Source organism: Portunus trituberculatus, chromosome 47 (genome assembly GCF_017591435.1).
Source record: "Portunus trituberculatus isolate SZX2019 chromosome 47, ASM1759143v1, whole genome shotgun sequence".
NCBI classification, from domain to species: domain Eukaryota; kingdom Metazoa; phylum Arthropoda; class Malacostraca; order Decapoda; family Portunidae; genus Portunus; species Portunus trituberculatus.
The window spans coordinates 452,492-464,991 of NC_059301.1; the positions used below are offsets into that span (position 1 = coordinate 452,492).

Consider the following 12,500-nt stretch of genomic DNA (forward strand, 5'->3'; position numbering starts at 1 on the left):
AGTGGCCTCGTTACACTAATCCTATTCCCGTTGCGTTCCTCGCACTGAGCCCACCTGAACCCAAAGTCACACCTAAAACACATTAACCCTTTCACTGCTGGCCAACTTTTACCATAATCATACACAACATTTTAAACGCTCATTTTTATCATTGCCATGTCTTTAATAGTTCCGTAGCCTAAAAAAGAAAAAAAAAAAAATCATCATGTGTGTGGCCATCGGATTACTTATAATGCTTTGAATATTAACAAAAGGACAACTATTAGTCGTATTGCAAAAGGAGTGAATGCAAACATATAAAGAATTCAGGAATACTAATAGTCTTTTTTCTCTAATGCAAGGAGATATTTCCTTGTTCAATCTCACCTATTTGCCTATTTATTTATTTTTTTTTATGGCGAAATCCTGATGACAAGCATTGAGCCGGAACACCATACGGCTTTAATAATGTGGCAATAAATTATTCTTCAGGCCACACCACGCGTGAGGCAAATAATTAATAAAGGCCTGTGTATACATGTACGTAAATCGACCTGCGCTCGCCAATAGGGGCAGAAACTGTACACACACACACACACACACACACACACACACACACACACACACACACACACACACACACACACACACACACACAAAGCCTCTAAGCTCACAACCGGGTTTGGCAAGGGAAATAGTAGCGAGCCTTCTTAACCCCTTTAGTACTGGGACACATTTTTACATTAAGATTTGTGTATGATTAGACCATTTCATTGACGTTAGGATAGGCCTATGGAGGTCACAAGATTAATGGCTACAGTCTTTACTGTTTTAAATCCCACATAAGTTTCTGAAGCTAAATAGAATCATCAAATAGTAAGCAGTATGAATATGAAAATGCGTCATGGTACTGAAGGAGTTAATGTGTAGCCCCTGTTCACCTAGTAGTAAATAGGTATGGGATGTAACCCTCGCTGTCCCGGTGTGTGGAGTGTGGCGTGGCCTCAGTCCTACCCGAAAATCGGTCGGTATGAGGTCTTTGTCTCTTTTCTTAGGAGAAAGGCTAACTGGGTGACCAGCAAGCAACCATGGTGAATAATAACATACACATACACACACACACACACACACACACACACACACACACACACACACACACACACACACACACACACACACACACACACACACACACACACACACACACACACACACACACACACACACACACACACACACACACACACACGCGCGCTATGATATAAGATATAAGTGCCGATTGGGAAAGAGTGAATATGTAATATTATAAATGGATATATAAGAGGGAAAGGAAGATAGAGACGAATCATACAAAGGAGACCGATTAAACTACAGAAAGGCTGATATTGAGAACCTCAAGAACTATTTTAAAAACGTTAACTGGGAGGAGATGGAAAACTCAGAGAGGATGCAAGAGAAATATAACTTATTTTTGGAAATATACAAAACAGGAGTCAGGGAATATGTCCCGAAATATAGACCTAAAGAAGAAGGAAAGAAAGATTGGTTTAATGCAAGGTGTGCTAGGGCAAAGGAGAAAAGAGATGGAGCATGGAAAAGGTGGAGGAGAAATAGAAATCCAGAAAATAAGGAAAACTTCAAAGCAGCGAGAAATGAATATGCTAAGGTGAGGAAGGAAGAGGAAAGGAACTATGAAAAGGACATTGTCGAAAAATGTAAGGAGCAACCGAAATTGTTCTACAGATTCATAAATGGAAAAATAAGGCAAAAAGAAACAATAAAAAGGTTAAAAGGAGAGAACGGATGGTGGAAGACCCAAAAGTATGGCAGAACTGTTAAATAGTAAATTTCAGGAGGTCTTTACTAAGGAATCCAAATTTGAAAGACCACAGGGTAATAGAGAGACTGTCCATATGAAAGAGATTAAAGTAACCAAGCTTGAAATAAAAGAGTTGATGACGGAATTAAATGAAGAAAAGGCAATGAGACCGGATGAAGTCTCAGGCAGAATACTGAAAGAATGTAGGGAAGAACTAGCAAGTCCTATATACATCATAAAATGCTCAATAGAAAATGGAACAGTACCAGTAGAATGGAAAAAAGCTGAAGTGGTTCCCATATATAAGAGGAAGGAAGGAAGAACCTTTAAATTACAGACCGGTATCACTAACTAGTGTAATATGCAAGATGTGTGAAAGAGTAATAAAGAAACAATGGATCGAGTTTCTTGAAGACAACAAATTATTATCAAATAGCCAATTTGGTTTTAGAAAAGGTCGGTCGTGTAACAAATTTATTGAGTTTCTACTCTAGAATAGTTGATAGAGTACAAGAGAGAGAGGATGGATTGACTGTATTTATTTGGATTTAAAAAAGGCGTTTGATAAAGTGCCACATGAAAGATTACTGTGGAAGTTAGAGGAGAAGGGTGGCTTAAAAGGAAGCACATTGAGATGGATGGAAAATTATTTGAGGGGGAGAGAAATAAGGACGGTAGTTAAAGATATGAATTCCAAATGGAGAGCAGTAGAAAGTGGAGTGCCACAGGGATCAGTATTGGCGCCAATACTTTTCTCATATATATAAACGACATGCCAGAGGGAGTGAACAGCTACATAAATCTGTTTGCGGACGATGCGAAACTGTGCAGAGTCATAAAACAAAAAGAGGATTGTGAAATACTGCAGGAAGACTTAAACAAGATCTGGAAATGGAGTAAAAAATGGGAGATGGAATTCAATGTGGACAAAAGCCATGTCATGGAAATGGGAAAAGTGAAAGACGACCAGTGAGAATCTATAAGATGGGAGATGGAGTAGAACTAGAGAAAGTAATAAAGGAAAAGGACTTGAGAGTGACGATGGAAGAAAACAATCAACCTGTAAGCCATATTGATAGAATTTTCAGAGACATATAATTTGTTAAGGAATATTGGATTAGCATTTCACTACATGGACAAAAAAATGATGAAGAAATTGATAAGTAGTATAGTAAGACCCAGATTGGAATATGCAGGAGTTGTGTGAACACCCCATAAAAAAGAAAGTTGGAGAGACTACAAAAAATGGCTACTAGAATGGTTCCAGAATTTGAAGGGCTGGCATATGAGGAGAGACTAAAGGCTATGGATCTACCAACCCTGGAACAGAGAAGAGAGAGAAGGGATCTCATACAAGTTTATAAATTGATTAACGGAATGGATCAAGTGGATAATGAGAAACTGATCCTGAGAGAAAAATATGACATTCGAAGCACAAGATCGCATAGTAAAAAACTGAGGAAGGGAAGATGTCTGAGAGATGTTAAAAAAATATAGTTTCTCGCAAAGATGTGTTGAGACTTGGAACAGTTTGAGTGAGGAAGTGGTGTCAGCAAAGAGTGTGCATAGTTTTAAAGAAAAATTGGATAAGTGTAGATATGGAGACGGGGCCACACGAGCGTGAAGCCCAGGCCCTGTAAAACTACAACAAGATAAATACAACTAGGTAAATACACACACACACACACACACACACACACACACACACACACACACACACACACACACACACACACACACACACACACACACACACACACACACACACACACACACACACACACACACACACACATCTCTCTCTCTCTCTCTCTCTCTCTCTCTCTCTCTCTCTCTCTCTCTCTCTCTCTCTCTCTCTCTCTGAGAAAGGTATGAAAGAAAAGGTTAGAAAAAGAATATCCCTTTCCATATCAACATTTTTTGAAATGGATGCTAATCTCTCTTTTCTCTCTCTCTCTCTCTCTCTCTCTCTCTCTCTCTCTCTCTCTCTCTCTCTCTCTCTCTCTCTCTCTCTCTCTCTCTCTCTCTCTCTCGTCCTCCATACAAATACTTCCCTTGAGAAAACCACATGCACACACACACACACACACACACACACACACACACACACACACACACACACACACACACACACACACGGCCCGGTAGCTCAGTGGTTAGAACGCTGGCTTCACAAGCCAGAGGACCGGGGTTCGATTCCCCGGCCGGGTGGAGATATTTGGGTGTGTCTCCTTTCACGTGTAGCCCCTGTTCACCTAGCAGTGAGTAGGTACGGGATATAAATCGAGGAGTTGTGACCTTGTTGTCCCGGTGTGTGGTGTGTGCCTGGTCTCAGGCCTATCCCAAGATCGGAAATAATGAGCTCTGAGCTCGTTCCGTAGGGTAACGTCTGGCAGTCTCATCAGAGACTGCAGCAGATCAAACAGTGAATTACACACACACACACACACACACACACACACACACCCGGTAGCTCAGTGGTTAGAGCGCTGGCTTCACAAGCAAGAGGACCGGGGCTCGATTCCCCGACCGGGTGGAGATATTTGGGTGTGTCTCCTTTCACGTGTAGCCCCTGTTCACCTAGCAGTGAGTAGGTACGGGATGTAAATCGAGGAGTTGTGACCTTGTTGTCCCGGTGTGTGGTGTGTGCCTGGTCTCAGGCCTATCCGAAGATCGGAAACAATGAGCTCTGAGCTCGTTCCGTAGGATAACGTATGGCTGTCTCGTCAGAGACTGCAGCAGATCAAACAGTGAATTACACACACACACACACACACACACACACACACACACACACACACTTAACGCCTCTTCCACTCGGCATTACGCACCACTACACCAGAACACACGTAGGATGCACAACTCACTGCCACTAAAACACCAACATTTAAAGCCCATCCATCCACGTTTCCTCCTCCTCCTCCTCTTCTTCCTCCTCTTCCTGTACTCTTTTGCTTCCTTCTATTTCTTCTCCTCCTACTCCTCGGGTTTTTCCATTGGATTTGAAATGAAAACGTGTAAGGAGTAGGAAGAAGAAGAAGAAGAGAGAGAGAGAGAGAGAGAGAGAGAGAGAGAGAGAGAGAGAGAGAGAGAGAGAGAGTGAGAGAGGGAGGAGGAGGCGGATAGTATGTAGGTGGCTGAGAACGAACCGTAATGTTAAATAAAACTTAAATACAAAAGCATGTACAATTTTTTTCTGAAACAAAAAAAAAAAAGAAACACAGACTTGCTTATAAAACAGGAAAATGGATGGTGAAAATAGATACGTCTTTTTTTTTGTAAATGTTATATATATATATATATATATATATATATATATATATATATATATATATATATATATATATATATATATATATATATATATATATATATATATATATGTTAAAAGAGAGTGCATTGAAAAAAGAGAATAAAAGTCAGAAATTAAGAAAACCATAATGTTGAATTACGAATTATAAGCCTGGGGGAAACAAAAGGTCGTTGCAATGATTGACTACAGGAAGTAACTGAATGACAAGAAACTGGATTTATATTGCTTCATCAACTCTTTATAGTGGACCTGCCACGTAATGACTCACGAATTTGATAACACAGAAGTTGCCAAAGACTGATCCGCTCTATTGTTGATGGTCAATGTGTTGTCATATTGTCCTGCAACGCGTGGCAAGCTCCCTTTGATTTTTACACTTCATTGTTTATGTGACTATGAAACACTGTATTATGCATATAAAAGTAATTTCATATTCTTGTAGCAACAATAGCAGCAGCAGCAGCAGTGTAAGATGCATGATTTAGAAACAGATGAATCTAGGAATAGAAATCATTTATCATGAGAAGGTAATAGGTGTAGAAGGGAGAAGAAGTAGAGGCTTAAACATGATGGTTCAAAGATTAACACTGCCTCAACATGAATGCTGAGTTAAAAAATCGTAAAGCGTTGCTCTATCTATAAACACGAGATAGCTGTATGCACTCGTCAGCTTGTTAAATAACTCATTCCTATTGGTCACAGATAACATTAACCACGCCTTAAACCACGTGGAGTGAATTTCCACCGCATTGCGATTGGACAATTACAAGTAGTGACGTCACGGTTTCAGCCTCAGTGACTTCTATCCTGCATTTTGAAGTTTGAGCAGTCATTCAAGCATCGGAACTTAATCCCATTAGACGTAACTGCCGTAACAATTATAGAGAAACAAAGAGAGAGACAGCAGCGTGCGTGTGTTGTGTGATTGTTCGGTGCCGAACTTTGATATTCTGTGAAGAACTTTGGTTTTATAATAAAAGAAAGAAATGGAGAACAGACTTCTCATTATCAGTTGGTCACACACCACCAGTTGTAGACACATCACCAAAGTAACGCTACACAGTGTACAAATCCAGTGGTAAGCAGAGGAAAGTGTAACACTGATACAAACAGACTCTGAAGTGTTGACCTACATCACGACACCAAACCTACACTGGTGTTCAACTCACGGGATAAGTTATTCAAATCGACCTCTGAAGGGAGCAAGTAGTATTGAAACGATTGCAACAGTGTCGTAGCCGTGCCCTACACACACACAAACACACACACACACACACACAGACACACACACGTCAAGCCCGCTCCACTGCATAACAACTTCACCCAGTTTCTCTCAGCCGCGCCGCGACAGTCGTCACTGCAGAATCCTCTACCACGCATTCATCGGAAACTCAGTCTCAGCCGCAGTTGATCAAGTAACCCATTACTCAGGAACTGTTTGAAACTGCAGAGAAGAGAAAAGAAACAAGAACGAAGAAAGAAGAACTGATGCTAGCAGTTGCAGCAGCACACAGCCAGACAAACCGTCGCCAGCGTCACTGCCGCCGCTGCTGTTGACGCAGCCGCAACCGTCTGCTGAGTCTTCACCACTACCAACACCAGCCTGAGGACTACCTGCCTATGCATCAGAAAAGTATATAAATAAAATAAAAAAACACCAACAATCAAATATATTGTTAAATTATGTGTTTGTGTATTGTTGAATTACGTGTTTGATATTATTCTCATACAGGTTGCACCGACAGATATTGTGGAGTGAATGTGGAGAAAAGTGGTCAAGAGGAACCCTGGATGTACGCTGTCTGCACTACCATTGTATCACCAGTGTGAAAGGCTGCTCTGTCTCTCAATCCAATCACAGCACAGATAGATAAGGTATTTGGAATCTTTTTTTGTAAATATCACCAACCTCATGTCTACATAGAGTATGGTCAAGAATAAGCCCTGTCAACACTCCTAAGTATCGTAAAAATTTTCATGTTTTAACACCTCCCAAACCCACCGTCATGGCTCAGGCAAAACAAAATCAGACAGTAAAACTCGTTCCAAAATTCTCTGGAGAACCGAACACCATTGAGGTCAATCAGTTCATTAGAATAATAGACACCTTGATTGCAAAAATAGGCATTAATAGTGAAAAGCTAAAGATTGAATTTCTCAAACTGAATATTGACTCAGAAAAAGGTAGAGCAAGATATATCATCGGCTACGGACAGATGGAAGACATTACTAGTTATCAGGAGTACATAGACACTTTCAGGAGGCATTTCATGAACTGGACTGACCTAGACCCCCTCAGGGCAATGGTGAAATTCCTGAACATGGATAAAACACCATGTGAAAACTTTAAAGAATACATTGCAAAGTTAGATCTCTGGATCATTAACATGGAGTATACTCTCAAGCATTCGGCGTGGAAAACCCAAGGTGATCCAAATCATATGTCATTACAGCAGGTACTAAAATTGATGGCATTCTCAAAATTGATTCAGAATGTTGATGGGGTATCAGCAGAAAGGCTGTACAAAGATCTAAATGAAAAAAACACTCTAGGAGAAATTGATTACTTTCTCCGATGTTATGCAGAAGAACATCCAGAGATTGATACCCAAATAATGACAATAAAACCTCCCCAAAAGTCACCACTAGCGGCAGCTCGAACTCCCAGGTCCATGTCGCGTGGTAGAGCTCCAACCGAAAGCAAGGCCAGAAGTGCTTCAAGGACACACAACATACACATTGGTAACACGCAGATAGAGTGCTACAAATGTCACAGGTTAGGACACCTTGCCAGGTATTGCCAAAGTTACATTATTTGCGGAAACTGTCAGTATGAGGGACATCACGAGTTAGAGTGTGGGAATGAGCCCTGGTGCAACTATCACAGCAGGACAGGTCACAGAACTAGAGAATGCAGAGCAATGAAGGAAAAAAAATGTTGCAGAAGCCCTAACACAGGCCAATCTGTATAAACTCATGAAAGAGTCATAATAATCATGGAAACCAAATCAACAAAAACAACCAAACGCAGGTAAAGATGATGATGAAAGGCATGCTGAAAATATACTGGAAGAAACAGAGCAAAATGATAATTACAGTAAACCAACACACAGATGAACCACCAATAGAAGGGAAGATTCCACAAAGGACAGCCAAAGTATTTCTAGACACAGGATGATAAGTCTTAAAGAATTGAATAACAAAACTAGGAGTGAACATCATCGAGGCAACTATTACAACTTACAAGGAGTAATGGGAGGTATAGTGAATACTCTAGGAACAACACATATAACAGTTACGTACAGTGGAAGGTCACTTCTAAATTCACAGCTCCTTATAAAGTCGTCGAAAATGTAGGTGGAAATGGATACAAAATGCATCTTCTAGAAACGGGAAAAGTAATTACTGGAGATGTAGAAGATCTTAGGAAAGGTGCCGAAGAAAGTTCATTGATTCACATGGTAAATGAGGAAGGAGACACAATAGGTACAAAAGATCCCTCACGTGAAAGAACAACACAAGGCACAACAGAGAGAAAGTAAGATACTTAAGATGGCACAGATAAGACACAAGAGTACAGGAAGAAACTAAGAAGCCATTATAAGATGTCAAACAAGAATTCACAGAACAGTAATTCAGAAAAGAATATATTATTCTGTAACATAACTAAACTTAATTTACAAGACGAGTTTGCTTATATGTTCTTGACTTACTACATGAAAGAAACATTGGCTGCAGTTCCCTCTATACGTGAACATGAGACTGGTGATATATAGGTACTGTACATTGTGAAGTAATTAGGAGATACAATGAAAGTGAATTAATTACTAGAAATTTTCCATAACTTTCACAGTATTTTGAGACATACTTTGATAGCTAGATGGGAAATAATCAAGTTGTACGAGATAAACTAGAAGAAAAAAAAGAAAACCAAGAAGATATTTCCTGTTAAGTTCAAGCAATAAGAGATATGCAATAGTCATTGCAATTATTGTTATTGTAGATATAGGAGTTAGCAATATAGAACTATATATGTTGATATGCGAATCATGCTAAATACTTTACAGGGTTCATTGCTTACATGCAAATCAGGCTAATGCAGACGACACAGAAAGGATGATATAAATTGCTGAGAATAAAAAGAAGATAGATTCAGTGAAATTTTTTTGCTGATTGATGAAATTTATCATGAATTGTTAAAAATAAGCAAGAAAACAGTGTGTTGCTACACACGTCGTGAGCCCTGTAAGATTATCTTGTAGGAATATTCTGTACATGGATTTGTAAAACCTCAAGAGTATCTTGATAGGGAATTTAGTTGATGAGTTTATAAAAGTATTTGTCAAAGAGTTACCATTAATGTAACTACTATTACTGAATGTAAGATGTAAGTTAACACCACATTATTTAGATAGTTTACCAAGTCCTATAAAAGACATGGTTTAGAAACAGATGAATCTAGGACTAAGGATAATTATTACGAGAAGCTGACAATTAGAAGGAAGAAGGAAGTAGAGGCTTAAACGTAATGACTTAACAGGTTATCATTACTTCAGTATGAGAGCAAGTAAGCGTTGCTCTGCCTCCAAACAGGAGATTGTTGTATGCACTCGTCAGCTTGTTAAATAACTCATTCCTATTGGTCACAGATAATATTAACCATTGGACAATTATAAGTTGTGACGTCACGGTTTCAGCTTTAGTGACTTCTATCCTTCATTTTGACCTGTCACTCAATCGGTGCTTGACCTTATTAAACGTGACTTCCGTAACATTTAGAGAGAGAGAGAGAGAGAGAGAGAGAGAGAGAGAGAGAGAGAGAGAGAGAGAGAGAGAGAGAGAGAGAGAGAGAGAGAGAGAGAGAGAGAGAGAGAGAGAGAGAGAGAGAGAGAGAGAGAGAGCGTGCGTTCAGCGTGAACTTGTTGTATGATTGTTCTGTGCCGAACTTTGTTTTTCTGTGAATAACTTTGGTTTTATAATAAAAGAACAAAATGGAGGACAGACTTCTCTTTGACCAGTCGGCCATACACCAACAGTTGTAGACACATCACCAACGTAACACTACAGAGTATACAAATCCAGTGGTAAGCAAAGGAAAAAGACTCTCAGTGTTGACGTACATCACAATACCAAACCTACATGTATCATTATTATTATTATTATTATTATTATTATTATTATTATTATTATTTTACTATTATTATCATTATCATTATTATCATTATTATTATTATTAATTATTATTATTATTATTATTATTATCATCATTATTATTATTATATTATTATTGTTATTATCATTGTTGTTATTACTAGTAGTAGTAGTAGTAGTAGTAGTAGTAGTAGTAGTAGTAGTAGTAGTAGTAGTAGTAGTAGTAGTAGCAGTAGTAGTAGTAGTAGTAGTAGTAGGAGGAGGAGGAGGAGGAGGAGGAGGAGGAGGAGGAGGAGGAGGAGGAGGAGGAGGAGGAGAAGAACAAGGAGGAGGAGGAAGAGGAGGAGGAAGAGGAAGAGGAAGAGGAAGAGGAAGAGGAAGAGGAAGAGGAAGAGGAAGAGGAAGAGGAGGAGGAGAAGAAGGAGGAGGATGAGGATGAGGAGGAGGAGGACTGGCTGTTTGCAGCTGTAAATTGTTTGAAATAACTCTTAATAAAACTCAAGCTTGATGGAAAAAAATAATCGAAAAAAGTACGCAGATAGAAAAAGAAAAACTGTAATCTTTTCAATTAAGGTAACCCAATGAGTCAATGAAAGAATGAAAAAGTTAATAATTGCAGCAAATAGATAGTAAAAAGCTTTAAAGCGAAAAAAAAGAAAAGAAAAAAGTGAGCTGAGAATAAAACCTCCGATTGGTACAAATTCACTAGACATAAAATTACACTTTCCCTCCATAAAATGTTAAATAGTAAGTAAAAACTGATAGACACACACACACACACACACACACACACACACACACACACACACACACACACACACACACACACACACACACACACTCACACGGGCAACACTATAATGTGAAAGCCGAGAGGAGAAAAAGGACCAATAAAATTACGTGTACTAAGAAAGGTTAGCACTTTACACTCCAGAACCAGAATAATACAAGATCCATAAAGAGTCTTGTCTGTTGCCACTTCTGTCGGACACACAGAGGCAAGAAAAAGGTGGAGCTTATATTGAGGTTAATTCCGAATGCAAATAGAATACATAGAAAAAAAAAACATCAAACCCTCGGTAATGAAGGAAGAGGAGGAAGAGGAAGAATAAGAGGAGGAGTAGGAGAGGGAGGAGGAGGAGAAGGAGAAGGAGGCGGCGGTGGAGGAGAGTTGGGAGAGGAAGGAAAGTAAAGAAAATAATTACAGACGATGACTATGGGAAAAAAAGGAGAGGAAGAAAAGGAGATCTATGTGTTATTAAGTTCAGAGGAAAAAAAAAACTAAATAAAATAAAAAGAATGCGCAATATTCCTTACTATAGAGAATTAAAGCTTTTATAATTAAGAAGAAAATTAGAACAAGAAAGGATCCAGGAGTGCTATTCGTTTGGCATAATGGATATAACAAGAGTGATATAGACAAGGTTATCAGGGTTGGTAATCAGTTATAGACAAGATGATCAGGGTTGGTAATCAGTTATAGACAAGATGATCAGGGTTGGTAATCAGTTATAGACAAGATGATCAGGGTTGGCAATCAGTTATAGACAAGATGATCAGGGTTGGTAATCAGTTATAGACAAGATGATCAGGGTTGGCAATCAGTTATAGACAAGGTTATCAGGGTTGGTAATCAGTTATAGACAAGGTTATCAGGGTTGGTAATCAGTTATAGACAAGATGATCAGGGTTGGTAATCAGTTATAGACAAGATGATCAGGGTTGGTAATCAGTTATAGACAAGGTTATCAGGGTTGGCAATCAGTTATAGACAAGGTTATCAGGGTTGGTAATCAGTTATAGACAAGATGATCTGGGTTGGTAATCAGTTATAGACAAGATGATCAGGGTTGGTAATCAGTTATAGACAAGATGATCAGGGTTGGTAATCAGTTATAGACAAGATGATCAGGGTTGGTAATCAGTTATAGACAAGATGATCAGGGTTGGTAATCAGTTATAGACAAGATGATCAGGGTTGGTAATCAGTTATAGACAAGGTTATCAGGGTTGGTAATCAGTTATAGACAAGGTTATCAGGGTTGGTAATCAGTTATAGACAAGGTTATCAGGGTTGGTAATCAGTTATAGACAAGATGATCAGGGTTGGTAATCAGTTATAGACAAGATGATCAGGGTTGGCAATCAGTTATAGACAAGGTTATCAGGGTTGGTAATCAGTTATAGACAAGGTTATCAGGGTTGGCATTCAGTTATAGACAAGGTTATCAGGGTTGG

The 12,500-nt window shown here is 39.1% G+C and overlaps 1 long non-coding RNA gene across 1 annotated transcript in view; it reads left to right on the forward strand.

Moving 5' to 3' along the window:
• Positions 1 to 5,962: 5,962 nt before the first annotated feature.
• Positions 5,963 to 12,500, forward strand: part of LOC123498063 — a 17,284-nt gene continuing 10,746 nt past the window's right edge. Inside the window, exons 1-2 of the long non-coding RNA XR_006672634.1 lie at positions 5,963 to 6,744; positions 6,857 to 6,986. This is a non-coding gene — a long non-coding RNA (uncharacterized LOC123498063). The remainder of the gene's footprint in view (positions 6,745 to 6,856; positions 6,987 to 12,500) is intronic.